Source organism: Canis lupus, chromosome 9 (genome assembly GCF_048164855.1).
Source record: "Canis lupus baileyi chromosome 9, mCanLup2.hap1, whole genome shotgun sequence".
NCBI classification, from domain to species: domain Eukaryota; kingdom Metazoa; phylum Chordata; class Mammalia; order Carnivora; family Canidae; genus Canis; species Canis lupus.
Window position 1 is genome coordinate 28,052,406 of NC_132846.1, and position 17,155 is coordinate 28,069,560.

The 17,155-nt window shown below is 45.7% G+C and overlaps 3 long non-coding RNA genes across 3 annotated transcripts in view; 2 read left to right on the forward strand and 1 right to left on the reverse strand.

The window, feature by feature from the left end:
- Positions 1–11,662, forward strand: LOC140639935 (uncharacterized). Its single transcript, XR_012036588.1, has 4 exons — positions 1–348; positions 1,721–1,794; positions 2,564–2,687; positions 9,509–11,662. It is a non-coding gene; the product is annotated as an uncharacterized lncRNA (long non-coding RNA).
- Positions 8,232–17,155, reverse strand: part of LOC140639934 (uncharacterized) — a 12,353-nt gene continuing 3,429 nt past the window's right edge. The window contains exons 2-3 of the long non-coding RNA XR_012036587.1: positions 13,898–14,067; positions 8,232–8,557 (exon numbers count right to left, since the gene is read on the reverse strand). This is a non-coding gene — a long non-coding RNA (uncharacterized lncRNA). The remainder of the gene's footprint in view (positions 8,558–13,897; positions 14,068–17,155) is intronic.
- Positions 16,085–17,155, forward strand: part of LOC140639937 (uncharacterized) — an 18,450-nt gene continuing 17,379 nt past the window's right edge. The window contains exon 1 of the long non-coding RNA XR_012036592.1: positions 16,085–16,210. This is a non-coding gene — a long non-coding RNA (uncharacterized lncRNA). The remainder of the gene's footprint in view (positions 16,211–17,155) is intronic.

Sequence of the window (17,155 nt, forward strand, 5' to 3'; positions counted from 1 at the left end):
AGCTATTGTTTGCGAGCCAACAACCTTGTCTCTCCAGCTGTTCCTTAGTCTCTTCAAGAGACCAGGAAGTAGAAGAAAATGAAGAACTTGGAGCCAGAAGTCAGTCTCTGCCAACAGGAACAATGGGTGCAATTGTGCTTTTCACAAAGCAGCAACTGCTCTCCAGGAGGATGAAATGAAAGCATGTGTGTGCTATTGCAATCATGAGGATCTCAGCATGGGGACTTCCGGATGGACAATTCCAGAATCTTAGGGTGCTGGGAAGATTATCCTTCCAGAGAGATTCTATAGCAAAAGTCAGAGAGTGGCTAGTTGTTGGGTGAGCTCTCCAAGCAAGAGAAAATGCAGGTATGTGCTTTCTTCAAAACCAAGGTAGGGGAATGATGCTGCTGGACGGTCTTCATTTTAGTTCCTCCTCTTTCTTCTGTCTGTCTAGTCTTGCTTTCTCTCTTCAACGTGGTGTTTGTGTTCTGTTTCTCACAACCTGCTATATTTACAGATCAAAAGACAAATTTCTAAAAACTCACTGACCCAACTCTCTCACCTCTGCTGATGACTCTCAAGAGTCTGTTTCTAGCCCTGACCCCATTCCCAAGTGCCTGCTGAAAATCTCTAGCTAGATGTCCACCCTAAGTTCCATTTTTTCTAAAAGGCCATCCTTCTCTCAAAATGGTTCCAACTTCCAACTATGATAAGCTAGTAAATAAGGGATATGTTTTTTATTTTAAAAAAATATTTTTTTTTACTCTTCACTCTCTTTCATTCCCCATTCCAACCTGTTCCCAAAACCTGGTACATCTTCCTTTAAAATGGCTCTTGAAGTTATCTCATTCCTTTCCAGGTCTTCTCTTGCGATCCTGCTTCAAGTCTTCCTTCTCAGACATTTGGTTCCTATCCCTACTTCTCATTACCTCTTTACCTCCACCACTCTCTCTCCCATTTATTTGAACACAATGTGATCTTCCTATCAGTCAGACAAGTCTAGGCTATGCTGTGATAACAAATCACTCCATGGGCAGCTCCGGTGGCTCAGCTATTTAGGACCGCCTTCAGCCCAGGGCCTGATCCTGGAGACCTGGGATCGAGTCCCACTTTGGGCTCCCTGCACAGAGCCTGCTTCTCCCTCTGCCTGTGTCTCTGCCTTTCTCTGTCTCTCATAAATAAATATCTTAAATTAAAAAAAAAAGTTTAAAAAAACCCAAAAAAAACAAATGACTCAAAAATCTCAAGCTTAACACAATAAAGGCTAACTTCTTATTTGCATTATATATTCATCATGTACTTGCTGTAGCTCTGCTCCAAGTTGTCATTCTGGGACCTAAATGAATGGGACCTTCCCTGTTTGGGACCATGTCGTTCTCAGTGCAAAGGGAAAAGAGAACATGTGAACCATGCTACAAGCATCAACACTTTTGCCTAGAAATGGCACATATCCCTTTTATCTTTCATGGACAAAAGTGTTGCACAAGTCTGATGTTATCTAGGCAGAGATGTGTAAGCCTTTCATAGGAAAAGGAAATAAATGATTGTCACTATAGTCGGCCCCAGTACTTGTTCCTACATTTCAGTTTTCCTCTTCTCCCTAGGACTTAAATGCCATGTGTTGAAACCCCAGCCATCTCACTGTCCTGTTTACTCTCTTTGGCTCAGAGTGATTTCTCTTTTCCATGACTTTTAATTGACTTTATAATCAGTAGTCCCCTTACTGGATTTGTTTTAGGTGCCTACCTGCCCATGGCCCTTCAGGTGGTCTTGTGATCCGCTACTCCTGGCCACAGCTCACTGGATCTTCAGGTATGGCAAGTGACCCAAGGATAGCCAAAATACAGGCTCATTGAAGCCAGTGATGATGATGGCTAGGCTTCAATGATGAAGCCATCATCATTGAAGCCTAGGGCCTGGGCCAAATATAGAAAGAACTACCAAACAACTACCCAAAACAAAAGGAATGTAATACCACTTGGAGTGGTTGTTAAGGCTGAAAGGATGCTTAGAGGTAGAGTCAGAGCAGGTGGGAGATCTGATTCAGTAAGCTGAGGTTAGGAGAGAACAGCAGTTACAGGAACAGAGGATGTGGCATTAGAGGGAGGAGCAGAGACACCACGAGAGGGTGCAGGGCCTTCTGTGAGAGTGGCAGGGGGGCTCGCCAGCCCCCCATCCTTCTCCTTTCCAGTGTCAAGCACATGGGCACTTACAATAAATCCTTTTTGAGACAATTTGAGGGGGTCTCTATTTCTATTAACAGCAAATAAAACCACCTTGCATTTAAAGAAACATTGTCAATTTGTTTCATTTGAGTTTAGTTTGACCTGCCCATTTAGACTTCAGGCCCTCAAAGCAAGGTGCACGTTTGTGTCCTCTGTGAGCCTGCTCTAGTGCGGCATAGGCTTCCACACACATTCTATGAGTGGCTTGCCATCCATGTCCACAGATCTTTGCCTCATTGTCATCATCATCATCATCATCTTCTTTGTAGCCAACTCTAGAAAATCAACCCAAAGCATTACTGCTGAATAAATGGGAAAGGAAATACACATTTCCTTACCCAGGAAACTGTCTCTAGGTCCACTGAGCACAAATTTCTGGGACCCTCATAGTTGACGTGCTGTGGACAGTGGGCACAGAGTGGACACTTCAGAGCTGCTGTAGTCGCGTCTCCAAGCCTCTTTCACCGCCACCCCCCCTTGGTAAGTTGCCAGATCTCAAATTAAGCCTCTTAAAAATGGGGTTACATCTGGTTATGGTGAGAGGAAAATATTAAAAGTGAAGAACTATTAGCTGAAAAGAAATGACACAGACGCTCCCTGCTCCTCACTCTGCTTAATAAAATGCCCTGTGTGCTCAAATCAGCCTGATAAAGTGAGTGGAGCCGGGAGCCAGCTCCTGGCCACTTGGACCACCCATCTGCTTCCACGGAGCCTTTGGATAGCTTTTGTTCCTCTTCTCCTATCCTTTCTGCCTTCCAAGCTCCCAAGTGGAAGGCAAAGTTGGGGAAACAGGGGCAGGAGAGTCCACAGACAGCTTTTTCATGTGTGTGTTCATGCACACACAAGAATTATTCAATCTAGAAAGCCTTTAGTTAGAGTCTGAAAAGACCATGCACCACTTTCCCCTTCCCCTAAACATTGATTTGGGGTGAAAAGGAAAAAAAAATAGATGATAGAGATAGGTAGATGACAGATGATAGAGGGATAGTTCGATCCACAACCAGCCCTCTCCAGTTAACATCAGCCCTTCACTCCTGGGAAGTGTACTTGTATGATTCCCAGGAGGTGAGCAGAAGAGGCCCTCCTGAAGGATTTGGCCCCACTCAATAAGCCGCTGGTTGTCTGCAAGTGGAGAGAGGACCACTTGGGTTTCTCTGTTAAGTGGAATGATGAAGAGAGAGACTCCAGTTGCTCTCATGGTCTTCAGAGCCTATGTGAGGCAGCAGGGAAATCAGCTGAGACCAGTGGCTGTCCCCAAGCTCCTCTGTAAGTTGACACTTAAGGGACCTTGTACTAGTTTGCTTGGGCTGTCTTAACAATGACCCACAGACTGGGTTAATTGATTGTTAAATAGCAGAAATTTATTGTCTCATGGTTCTGGAAGCTACAGGTCAGATAAAGGGTTGTCAGTAGGGTTGGTTCCTTCTGAGGGCTGTGAGGCATAATCTCTCCCTAGCTTCTGGTGGTTTGCTGATATCTTTGGCATCCTTGGCTTGTAGAAACATCACCCTGTCTCTACCTTCATGTTCACTTGGTGTTCTACCTGTGTGCTTGTCTGTTTCCAAATTTCCCCTTTTTATAAGGACACAAAACATGTTGGATTAGGATTTACCTTAATGACTTCATTTTAACTTGATTCCCTCTGTAAAGACCCTATCTCCAAATAAGGCCATATTCTGAGAGTGGGGGTTAGGACTTCAATGTGTGTGTGTGTGTGTGTGTGTGTGTGTGTGTGTGTGTGTCTGTGATGGATTCACCATTTAACTCACACCTCATCTGACCCAGTATGTGAGGTCTGCATCCCCACCCCCCCCGCAGCGGCCCTGAGTTTTATAATCAGACATACTGACCTTCCCCCTTTGAGTCTTGACCTCTTGGACTCAATTAGCCAGAGGCTTTGGAAACAGGCTGATGAAGGCTGGTACTGCTTAAACAGCTCAGTGCAGGGAGGTTCCATTAAAGCACTTCCAATAATTTTTGCGGGTTTTTCAAATTGGTGCATGTGATCAACTTTGCCTGCTTTTTCTAACTCTTTAAGCTTCTTTGGAAAGGATGAGAGGGAGCCTGGAAGGCTGACTGCCTCCCTGAATTTTGTGTGACTCTGTAGCAGGACTCTCATCAGGTAGCCACTGAGGGAAGATAGCAAGAGCTCAAGAATCTTTGGGCTGTGAACTTGTCATTCATGGAGGTGGAAACACTGAGGTCAGGCCTAGCTCTGGTGTGGGACTTAGGAAAGAGAGGAGGTACAGAGGCGAGGGGAGGACAGGTGACCAGGGTGGGGGTGCAGGGGGTCAGGAAAAGAGATGTTATTTTTCCAGGCTTTTCTATAAACTAGGTAATTGTGGGTTGTGCCCTCAAAAGAGATAAACGTTCTCTTCATTGGGCTGAAGGGAAGTTGAGTGTAGTCGTTGGGATTATATTTGGCTTTGTGTAACAGAAAATCTGAAAATAATAGAGGCTTTATAAAGATTGACCTTTATTTTTTTACATGAAAGAAGCCTGGAGATAGGCAATCCAGGGCCAGTATGGCAGTCTTATGATCTTCAGGGAACAAAGCTCCACTTAATATACTGTTCCCCCAACCTTAGCATGTCTCCTCATGATCCCTGATGGCTGCTCAGCCACCGGCCATCACATCCAGATACCAGCTAGCAGAAAAAGGGCTTCTCAGAGACTCCACACAGTTCTGCCTACATCTCATTGGCCAGGTGGTCATGTAATCTTTTCTCTGGGTAGCAACATAACCACAAAATCTGGGGATTTGTTATTAGGAACAGAAGAAAGAATGTTGAGGGGCAAACAGTGGTCTCCACCACCACACTACATATGAAGAGGACCCAGTTACTACCTAAATTTCCAAGATCATCCCCCAAAAAAGGATGTTTCTGAAGCATAAATTCTTTGTGCTGGAGAATCTCATATCCCACTGAATGTGAATAATCCCTCAGGCCTCAGCGTCAGACTCAGTTTCCCCAGGAATCTTCTGGGTCCCTGAGCCTACCTTAGCCTCTTTGTCATATGCTCTCACCACACCTTGTGGTGCCCATGTCATTTTTTAATTATTGCAAGTTATCTGTGTGAGGACCGCTTTCCTTGTATGCCTGGGAGGGCAGGGGCTCTTCCTTGCTCACCATTATGTCCATAGTTGATGTAGGAGAGGAAACACTTGCCTCTCCCCTTCTAGGTTCTGTAGCTGGACCTAAGAATTAAACTGACATAGTAAGGCAGATTAACAGGAGAAAAAACACACATGTTTAGTTTATGTTTTTACATGTACCCAGGAGTTTTCAGAAGGAATATGAGGAGCTGAAAAAGCTGTTAGGCCCAAATATACTGTGGGGAGAAGATAAAGAGGTTTGGACTAGAGGTAGTAAATTGTGGGCCGGTGACTAAGAAATGTATGGGGGAAACCAATAAAAGATACTGATATTAGTATTGTTTGTACAGGACCTTTTTGGCATCTTCTTCCAGTCTCTGGTGAGAGACACCTGTCTCTTCTCAGGGGAAATTTTATGATCTGTTTTTAGGTAAAAAAAAAAAAAGGGGGGGGTGGGCGGTCAGAGAACCCTTCCTGGTTCTACTGTTTCTCAAGTGACTTCAGGTCAACATAATCATTAACAGTGGCATATTTTGGGGTAGCATGTTCTGAACCCCTACATAGACCTTCAATAAATATTCATTAGCTGACTGACTTTGAGTGATTAGAACAATAAAGAAGCCTCAGGTTCAAGGCCATTTCCCATGAGACTTTTCTTTAACAGATTAGCCTAGCTGAGACGGGGGCAAACCTGGATTCTCCTGTGCTGCACACCTGTCAGGTTTCGGGCAGCTCCAGCACCCACACCGATGTCTGGGAGGGATGTGCGCTGAGGCTGTCAGCCGAGCCTTTTTGAGGACTCCCATGGTAAATCTCACTTTACAAAACCAGCTCCTGGGGCACCTGTGTGGCTCAGTGGTTGAGGTCTGCCTTTGGCCCAGGTCATGATCCTGGGGTTCTGGGGTCGAGTCCCCGCATTGGGCTCCCAGCAGGGAGCCTGCTTCTCCCTCTGCCTATGTCTCTGCCTCTCGTGTGTGTCTCTCATGAATAAATAAACTAAAAATCTTAGAAACAAAACAAACCCCAAAACCAGCTCTAGCCAGAAGCATGCCCAGGAGGGCAGTAGAACAGAGACTATAGTGGTGCGGGTGAGTTTTAGATCAGAAAATGCAACTGGCTGCTCAATGTTTTGGGAAGAAAAGTAGTCACCTTCCTATGCTCAGTTCAATGGCAACCCCAGGCCCTAAAGGGGAAGGAAGGGTTGCGTGATCTCTGATGTCACAGGAGGCAGACAAATTTGGTCATGCTCAGCTTTATGAGAACTACCTGCCCCACCCCCTGGCCATTCTCAAGACTCCCTAAAAATCAAGAAAAAATCTGTCCAGGCTTTTAGGTCTTGGATACAGAATCTTCCCGGGGCCAAGTTTTTAAAGAAAGAGTTCATTTCAGCACCACCCAAACCAAAAGGCAGAACCCAGAATCCAGAATGGCTCCCAAACCCTCCATTTTAAGCTTGTCCAATTAAAGAAGGAGCATTCTGCATTCTGGCTTAGGATCATGGGGTTTTAAAGGAGAGAGCAAGTTTGTGGGAGCCCTGGCAGGGAGCCTCAAGAGGCCTCAGGGTGAAGCGCTGCCATGAGGCAGGCAGAGGAGAGGCTCTGTGGACAGGCCCCCTCCCGTGCCCCAGCCCATGGAGAGAGGAGAGTGAGATTGAGAAATGAAGACTGGGCTCCAGTTTGGCCAACAAAAGCTCCTGCGTCCTGTCCTTCCACATGCAGCGCTGTGATATGAGTCATAACGATCCGGTCATACTTCAACCGCTTCTCCTTCTGACGGAGAAGCTGAAAGTGATGTTCCCCCTCAGTGTGATTTGGGGATCCTCTGGGGCAGGACGGATGAGGAGGTGCTGGCGTTGGCACCCTGCGGTTTGCAAGAGCCAATTACAAAATGATCAGACCTTTTGGAGCCTCTTGTGAAACCACTGGTAACCTGAAATCTGGGGAAATCGGCAGATATCACAAATTAGGCTTTTTTTATTCCCCTTTTTTTCTCCAGAGAGCAGCTTTAGCGGCACACACTGCGTTAGTCATGAGGCAGGAGGCGCCCTGAGTGGGCCTGAGGACAGGGCGGGATAGGACTGGAGTGAGCAGTGCTGAGCGCGGGGCTGCCCCTGACATCCTGGTGACACCATCCCTCTCCATTCCATGTGCATTTCCTTGGGGTCAGTGTTTTCTCCGTGGAAACACCAAGGGCTTCCACTCCTGCTTTATCAGGGTACGGGAAGAAGTTTACTCTCACTGGCCCCTCTGCTCAAGGGCTCCAAGAGGATCATTTTCTTGCAGAAGGAGGAGAGAAGGAAAAGCTAGAGAGATGCCTCTACTGGCAACAAGTCACCAGAAAAGCAGATTATGGGCAGCATGACAGTCAAAGGTGGGCTTCCTTCATTCACATCCTCTGACAAAATCGGCAAGCCAAGGGTGCCATGAAGGCCACAGGTGACATTTCTTGTATGTGTGGATCCCTCTGCTTCAGACTCTGTTTTCAGAAGTCACAAAAGGTTGAAAAGGAAACAAATTATTTTCCTGAAAAGGATAATAAATGTGAATAGGAGGGGTATAGAAAAGGACTGTTAAATTTTATTGCACTGGCCAGCCTGGGGTAGGGGGGGTGCTTGTGGAAAAAGATTTCCAGGACTTTTCTCTGAGAGGTTTAGACTCTAGAGATCTAGAGAGGAGACCAGAAATCAGTTTTTTTTTTTTTTTTTAGATTTAGTTATTTATTTATTTGGTGGGGAGAGAGAGAGTGAGTATGCACAAGCCAGGGGAGGGGCAGAGGGAGAGCAAGAGGGAGAGAATCTCAGGCAGGCTCTCCACTGAAGGCGATCCCAGAACCCTGAGATCATGACCTGAGACAAAATAAAAAGTCAAATGCTTAACGGACTGAGCCACCCCAGTGCCCCTGAAAATCACCTTTGTTTTAGAGCCCTACTCCTCCTCTTTGGTCAGCTGCTGGCGGCCTCAGGACTGCACTCTGAGAAGCTGGTTAGAGATGGTCCCCAGGGGGATATATCAATGGTAGACTGATTCCTGGGCAGGACCCTCCCCAGTGCCCAGGCTCTGCATTGCCTCACATCTTCAAGAGTCATCCACTGATACGTGGGCCCAGCAGCGTGCTGGGAATTACTGGAACAGCATAAAAACACGACAGACTGTTCTCTTCTCACCACTGTGAGTGGGGAATGGGGTAGAGCCTGGGAAAAGTAGTCCTTAGGCTCTGAGAGGAACATCTGGGTTGCCGTGGTGGAACCAGTGACCTGTAAGAGAAGTAGGGACCTCTAAGAGGAATTTAATCATCCTGATTAATTAATTAATTAATTAAATCATCCTAAAGGATTATTCTGCTGAAACTCTGAGTAGTAAGGACAAAGCACTGGACGATTTGGTCAAAGTCAATGTGCCAGGCCTCAGTCTCTAAGCCCTGCCATTAGCTGCTCTCCAGCCCAGGAAGAGGCAGAGAGGGGAGTGTAGGGAAGCTCTGGGCTGTGCCCTTCACCTATAGGAGGTCAGCCCTCCAAACTCCTCTCCACCCACATTGACCACCCTGTCTGGAGCCACAATGCCCCAGGGCCACGCAGGGTGTGAGACAGCCCCCCCCCCCAATACAGCCCCTTTCCCCCCAGGGATCTAGGGATGACAGTGAATTTTCATATCTCAGCATAAGTGCAAGGAAGTCCTTCCCCCATGGGCTCAGGCAACCTTCTGGGAACTATTAAAAGCTGCCAGAAGTCAGTTTTTCTGTTGGAAGCACCTCTTTATAAATGTAAATGAGAGTTTACATTTATAAAGCTTGGCAAAACTCACTCTAAGAACCAATTCATTTGCAAAGATGAGGTGAAAAGGGGCCATGGCTTCCCACAGATGGGCTCACTCTGAAGAGAAGCTCCTGATCCACAGTGGTCCCCCCCTCTGCTGTTCCCCCAGGAAGACACCCCACTCCCCATTCACATGGCCCAGTCCTGCCAGAGGACATCACTGCAAGAAAAGAAAGAAAAGAAAGAAAAGAAAGAAAAGAAAGAAAGAAAAGAAAGAAAAGAAAGAAAAGAAAGAAAAGAAAGAAAAGAAAGGAAAGAAAGAAAGAAAGAAAGAAAGACGCCAATCTTCACCTTTGCCTATTGTACACCACACCACCCGAGAACTCTACTGCAGCCCTTCCTTGACTGTGCACTTTATATTTATTCGTAACCACTTCCTGTTTCCATTTCTAGGTCAGAAACCAAGCCTACAGATGCACTCAGCCAGGTGGCCCAGCTATTATCACCTGTCAGAGACCATGGCAGTCTATCAGGGATGGATCAGAGGATACAACTTGGAAGGACAAGATATTGGTTCATTCTTAGGAACACATATGAACATTCCTAGGCTTTTTGGAATGCTTCATGCCTAGGACCAGAAGGTTGGCATGCCTGGAAAATCTGTGACTTGCTTGGTTTGCATCTCTCTGCTGTGCCAATGTGCAACTCCTCAGCCCCCTGGAGGTACTAAACAAAGGCACTTTGGGAAGGCTTTTTGTAAAGACCTGGCTGCAAACCTTGTTCTCCCAAGGAGCCAGGCCTGCCAGACCATCATCAGGCAATAGCTGGTAGTCCCTGAGGAAGACATGAACAAGAAGCCGTTTGAAAGCATTATCTTCTAGAAAATAAATTTCAAAACAAGGAAGAAACCACAGCTCAGACAGACGTGAGCGGATGTTCAGTAACCTGGGTTCATGGGAAGACCATCAAGAAGAGGTTTTGCACAATTCTTGCACCTTCCCTTCACGATTGCTGAGCAGTTTACTCAACCTGATTTCACCCAGATTATTCTGATGTGACACTGAGTGCGAAGGACAAGGCACTAGATGGTTTGGTTAAGGTCAATATGCCAAGTCAGTATGAGTCGCGATTTTGGCTTCTCAATTCCACTCTCTGAACCTTTTTTCTGTGGAAATGTAAGCTGGAACCCACCTGAGATGACCCAGAAAACGCTGAGCGCCAATCTTCTCCCTATGCCTCTGAATGAATCAGGCATTCAGGGCTGTGTGGGGCCAGGGCCTTGGGGCAGAGTCCCTGTAAAGGAGAGGTCTCAAGTGACCTGTAAAGGTTGCACATGTTGCAGACTCCTGCATTACATTTTCTTCCACAGCAGGGAAGAGGGAAGAACAGGCCCAGAAAGGCCCAGAAACTCAGGCCAGCCTAGGAGATAGGGATGAGGGCTGCTATCCTGAAAGCAGTCAGGAATGCAGAGACTGGCTCTCCAGAGAGTACCGTCCTGAGTTCAGGGAGGTAGCTCCCAAGAGAGAAACATATATTCTGAGTCTAGTCATGCAGAGAAGCAACAATGCCATATGCAGCTCTACAGAAAACAGAACACAAAAAATGTCTTCCTTTTAATTACTGAGGGTGTAGGGAAATAGGAACTCACATACTCTGCTGGTGGGAATACAAACTTGGAAAAATTTGGTTGGTTGGCAACTTAGTAATGTATGTTGGAGGCAGAGACAATGCTTTGCATTCACCAAACTCTGTGTTTTCTTCCTGGACACATAGGAAAACTGCATTTCCCACCCACGGTTGCAGTTAGGAGCAGTCATGTGATCGAGTTCCAGACAACTGGAAACTGGGCAGAAGAAATGTTATGAGTCAATTTCAAGTCTAGCCCTAAAACCACCCGTGCAGTTCTCCATTCTCTCTTTTCCTTCTCCTTCTCTCTCTCTCTCCTGCCCTCTCTCCTGCTCCCTCATTTTCTCCTTCCCCTTTCGCCTATCAGCTGAAATCAGAGGATCCATTGAAGAACTCTAAATCTCTGGAAAATGGAAAGTCATCATATGAACAAATCCTGGATCCAGCAAACTGTATAGAGCTCCTTCTACCCCACAAACAGATGACCTACGCTGAACTGTAAAATAAGAGAGAAATACATTTCTTTATTGTGCTAAGCCAATGAGATGGGGAAGGGGGGGCGGTGTTACAACATTTAGCCTATCTTGACTGATGTGATATCAAAATCCTTTAAAATGTCCAGAAGCTTTGACCTGGCAGTTACATGCTTTGGAACATAGCCAAAGGAAATAATTAAGAATAGTCACTATAGTATTGATCATAAAAGAAAAAAAAAAGTTGTAAATAACACTAACTTCCAACAATGAGAGTCATTAAAGAATAATACAACTCTGCAAAGAAATTTTATGCACTGAATATGATTGAAATACATTTGTTGACATGAAAAATTTTCATGATATGTACATGAGAAAGAACAAATAACAAAAACATGGCAAGCATGAACCTATAACCATTTATACACAGATATACACAGAAAAATGTCTGGAAATATACCACAATAGCAGTGATTATTTCTGGTAATAGGATTACAGATGGCTTTAAGATTTTATTTATTTACTTGAGAAAGAGAATGAGAGTGAGAACAAGAACGAGAGAGAATAAAGGAGAGAGAGAAAGAGAGAGCATGAGTGGGGTGGGGAGGGGCAGGAGGAGAGAGAGAAGTAGGTTGCTCATCCAGCAGGGAGCCTGATGTAGAGCTCAATCTCAGGACCCTGGGATCATGACCTGAGCCAAAGGCAGACACTTAACCAACTGAGCCACCCAGGCACCCCTATAGATGGCTTTAAAAAAAGATTGCTTTTTTTTTTTTTTTTTTTTGCAGTTTTATGCTTTCGACAATGAGCATATATTTCTTGAGTTAAAAAAAATTTTTTTTAAAGTAGCCTGCTGGAAATGGATAGATCTCCTTCAAACTTGAAACCTGGCCTTGCTCTGAGTATAAGTGTACTGTGTGCAAGGGGAATCTAGGTTCCTTGATGCAAGACTGGTCAGGGACTAAAGCCCCACCATTTATGGGGTTAAACATCCATTTCATCTCCATCCATGGGAGAACTCTCAGGCCCTTTGCCCAACCCTAGGGTCAGTCCAACTGACAAACTGCCCTGACTTTAAGGAAGGAAACCTTTTTCCATCACAAGGTTTTCCAAAATTTCCTCAGAGAGTTGATGGGGCTCCAAACTCTCTTCTTTTTGGATCTGAGTTTGGATGATTTGGGAAAACTGTGGCCACATATTTCCCGCCCCCACAATGAGCTGGGTGAGGCAGCCTGTGCCCCTGCTGTGGGGGCCAGGGCAGGAAATTACACTCTAACTATAGGTCTTTATTCAGAAACCCAGCAGCTTCACCACAAAATCAATTTGAGAGCCCTGAAGCCTTGGCGCCCTGACCTACAAGATCAAAGAGTCTCATGCAATCTCTCCAAGTGAACTTTGAACAAAAAGCAATGTGGCAGGGTTTTGTTTTGACCTTCCCACCACCTGATCATGCCAGAATGAAGTTGTGACTGCAACTGTTTTTCTCCTGCCGAATTATCCCCTGTCCTTTTCAGCAGACCCTCAGACAGAGAGAATAAGCCACTGAGGTTTCCTGTTGAGGAAGGTTCATTGTGTTCTGTGAGGGGACCAGACATTAACACAACCCATGCATAAGTTTTTGGTGTAGTAAGAGCTATTTTAGTTGAACTTAATGACTTTTTGACAAACCGCATGTCCCCAAAATGAAGACATATGAGGAAGAGAAGACTTATTTCTGACATGAGATCCTGACGCATTGCGTCAGGAAAGGGGCTTCCCCTAGAGCCAATGAAGAGTGAAGCCTGAGGGCCTGAGAACACCTACAAGAAAGCCTTAGCAATTATTTTCCATCCCTCTCCATGACTCAGATTCCACCTGCCCGTTGAGGCCCAGCTGAAGAGAAGGCTCACAAAGGCCTCTGAAGGCAAGTTAGGCCCCACCACTCATGCTGCCTTTCCTGTCTCCAATCCCTTTCCAGCGCAAAGGTTGTCCCAAGCCTGAGTGCCGTGGGCTCCACGTGAACACTTTCTGGCCCAGCACAGTCTGATTCACCTCAGTGTCCAGTTTAGGATCACTCAGGATTCCTACCCACTCCGGGTCTCAGTCCCTTGAAGATTCCTCTTTTCCTCGGGTGTTGGGAACCCACAGTGATAGCTAAGCACATAGGCGTTAGAGCTGGAGTGCTGTGTGAGCTTGAGCAAGTCACTAGCTTTCTCTGAATTTTTGTTTCCCCTGGCTCTCTGTGAAATGCTTTAATAGTTGTGAAAATTAAATGAGAGAATTCATGTACATCACACTCAAAGAAACATAGTGTTTGTTTTTAAAAGTGGCCCCCAAATTCTCTGACACACCTCCTTGAATCTGGTCTCTGAAACTGCCTGACTAGTAGAATATAGGGAAGAGATGCCACACCAGTTTCTGGCCTCAAGCTTCAGAAACTGGCAGCCTCCGTGTCCTGCCTCCCTCTTGGAACCCAGATGCCACTGTGAGGAGTCTGGCCACACTGAGAGGCATGTTCTGGCAGGAAGCCCCAGCTGAGGTATAAACCAACAGCCAGCATAAAAGTGAAGAAGCTTTTAAGATGACTCCAGCTGCAGCCACCATCTGACTGTAACCATGGAAATTGAAGAGCACAAGCCCTGAGCAAGAACCACCTCGCTAATCCCAGTCAACCCCCAGAAGCACAAGCCATGAGAATAAAATGACTGTTGTTGTTTTAAGTTCCACTGGTTTTATACTCAGCCACAGATCTCAGAAGACTCACATTGGTCCAAGCCATCCTGGCCCTCGTTGGCCGTCCTCCTTGGCAGCTGGATGCCAGTCATGCTGTTTCTTCCTCTCCAGCTTTGCCCTTCCCTGCCGACACGATTGCAGGTATCTGAAGCCAACTGTGGACCGATTCAAGTTTTCTCCCCAGAGGAAATGTCTTAGCTCCTATATAAATCAGTGCAAAGAATTGCTTGGAGGAAAGGGTACTGCCCAACTCTGTGACAAAACAGCCTCCTAAAATCATGTGCTGCCTTGGTCTGTTCACTGTATTTTCCATGGATATTAGGTCTCATTTTTCCAAAAAGAATGTTAGTTTCTTTAAAAAAAAAATATTTTATTTATTTATTCATGAGAGACAGAGAGAGAGAGAGAGACAGGCAGAGGGAGAAGCAGGCTCCCTGTGGGGTGTCTGATATGGGGCTCGATCCCAGGACCCTGGGATCAAGACCTGAGCCAAAGGTGGACGCTCAACCACTGAGCCACCCAGGTGTCCAAAAATGTAAGTTTCTTAAGGGCAGGGACCCTGTTTAAATTTTATTTTTTTAGCAAATTGTAATTTTTGAGAAAACAGTGGTCACAGCTAATTGGAACCAGTTGAATCTATGAAAAAAAGCCTAAGTCCATGATGATGCTCAAAGGGGACAAATGGTCAAAAGTGGGCTACAGAAAAGTCACACTGCCAATATGAGTCTACTGGTGCCCAAACTCAATAAAAGAAAAAAAATGGGGATAAATTACTCTTTCATTAAGACAGGATGAAGATGGTTCATATAAATGAAAAGTCCAGGGATTGGAGAGTTTCAATTGTTTCAGACTGTTTCAATAATGTCCCCTTACTAGGTCATTCAAGTGGTTATTGTAGCCTGTCCAAGATGTTAGAACTATTTTACCTGCTGAGGTGATAATTGCAAAAACCTTGACACTTAGGTCTGGGGCTGGATTGCATGAATAGTCAGGCCTGAATGATATTCAGTGGCCACACTGGGGGCTTGGGGGATGAAGGTGCTGCTGGGGAGTGTCATGTACTCCACATGATGGCTTATGTACAAGCCACTATCTGGAAGGATCTGACATGATGTCTCTTGCTCTGTTGGAACCATCTCTGTATCTTCCCCTATCGACTGCCAACCAAGAAGCTTAACCTGCTCTGTCCCTATTCACTTCCACTGGTCAATCAATGCCTCTCCCAATGGGACAACGCTGCACTGTACCCACCTCCATGCTGGGTGGCGGCCCCTTTTCTCTGCCCCAATGGCTTTCCCTCCTTAATTTTATCCCGATCATTACTCTTCTGTGCTGTGTCTGCATGTATACCTCTCTCTTCAACAGACTATGAGCTACTTGATGGTCCTGACAGTCATTTGTTTTTCTCTTTTTGGTTCACAGGAAGTAGCAGGACCATTCCCTGACACTAAATAAAGTTTTTTTTCCCCAGGATTTATTTATTTAAGAAGGAGGTGGGAGGGGTGGGAGAGGGAAAGGCAGAGGGAGCAAGAGAAGAGAGAGACTCCCAAGCCGACCCTCACTGAGCGGGGAGCCCGATGTGGAACTCGATCCCACAACCCGAGATCATGACCTGAGCCAAAATCAAGAGTCAGACACTTAACTGACTGAGCCACCCAGGCACCCCTAATAAAGTTTTAAATAACTAAGTGAATGAATTAAGTTCCCATTATTTCCTTAAAATTTCAACCAACACAGACTTCCTGCTTTTTTCCTCATGTGCTCTGTTTCCTAATCTCTGAGAGAACTGTGTTTTCTGTTTTGTGAAGCTTTCCCAGCAGTACACACAACAGGGTGGCAGCAAGATCAGCTGCAAAATTTGTCAGATCCAGTGAAAAACGAAAATGCCTAGTCACAGTGTCTGTGGGAATCCTACTTCAAAAACTATTAAGAATTTCAAACATGTGACAGCAGAGCACTAAATCAAGCACAGTGTCCTAAGTACTGGGTTCCCTGTGGCTGCGGAGGTTGCATATCTATAGATGTGAGGAAACCACCTTTCCCTTTCCATGTGTCTTACACGGGACTGATGCCAACACTGCGACCCCAGGGGCGGGTGATCCTGGTCTGGTGAACGAGGGCATCACACCACCCAGGTCACGATTGGTTCAGGTATGGGCATGTGACTCCAGCTGAACCAATGAGAGCCATACCTCAGAATTTTGCTGCCCGAAGAAAGGTACTTTTTGCTGGTGAAACCAAGTTGGCAGGAAGTAAGCCTAGAGCCCCCTGGGAGTCACCCACTGGGGAAATTCTGCCTGAGATGAAGCTAATCCTGAAAATCAGAGCTGAGAAGATGGAGCAGGTAGGGGAGAGATTCTTGCCAGCATCATTTAAGTAGCTGGTTGAGCCCACTCTCTGGATTTTTCATTTTTAAAAAATCTGTATAAACCAATACATTTCCTTAGCTTAAGCTACCTGGCCTTGCATTTTAGTCACTTGTAATCAAAACAGACCTCCAACCAAAGGGTTGGAGCTTAATAAATACCTTTCAGTTTGAATAGACCAGCAGGGCTTGAAGGAATTCATTGTTTCCTTCTAACGCTTGTCCTTTGCTTGGTTCCATTTGACTTGAGAATCAGGACAAGACACAGAACAGTCCAGAGAGACTTTAACTGTGTTATTACAAAGAGAATTTAATAATATGTTAAGGACTTATCTCTTATTCGTGCTCATTGTTTTGTGTCTAGTGGGGGACAGGGTTAGGAGCACGGATTTGAAGGCTTTTTTGCTTTGAAAAAACATTACATGCTTTACTTTTACAGTATGAAAGAATGTAGTTTATTATTTAAAGGATTTGAGAAGATGTAATTCAAGCCAGTTTACCTTTCCACAGCCTGGAAGGGCACCAGTCCCGTACAGGTCATGCTGACTAGACATGCTAACCTTTCATCTAAAGCCAAGTTTGTGGAACACGAGTCCAGGCAAGCTCTGCTCTCCCTCACCCCCAGGACTCAACCCACTACTTCCTCCACTTTCTGCTCAGAAGGGCTGTGCCAGGCCAGGCGGCCTGCTGGATATGTACCAGCTTGGGCCTAACCATGCCCCACCTGCATCCTTTCACATTTCTTTTGGAATCCTGAGCAAAGGTCTCAGATTGCTGACCCTATTGCCAACAGCAAACATGATCTATCCTTTGGATATGTTGGCAGGAAAATAAAATTTTGTATTTTATTTTCAGGCTGGCCAAAATCTGAAGGCCAGTCACCTTCCCTCATGATTTCATCCAAGCCATCCTTCTCTTCTGCCC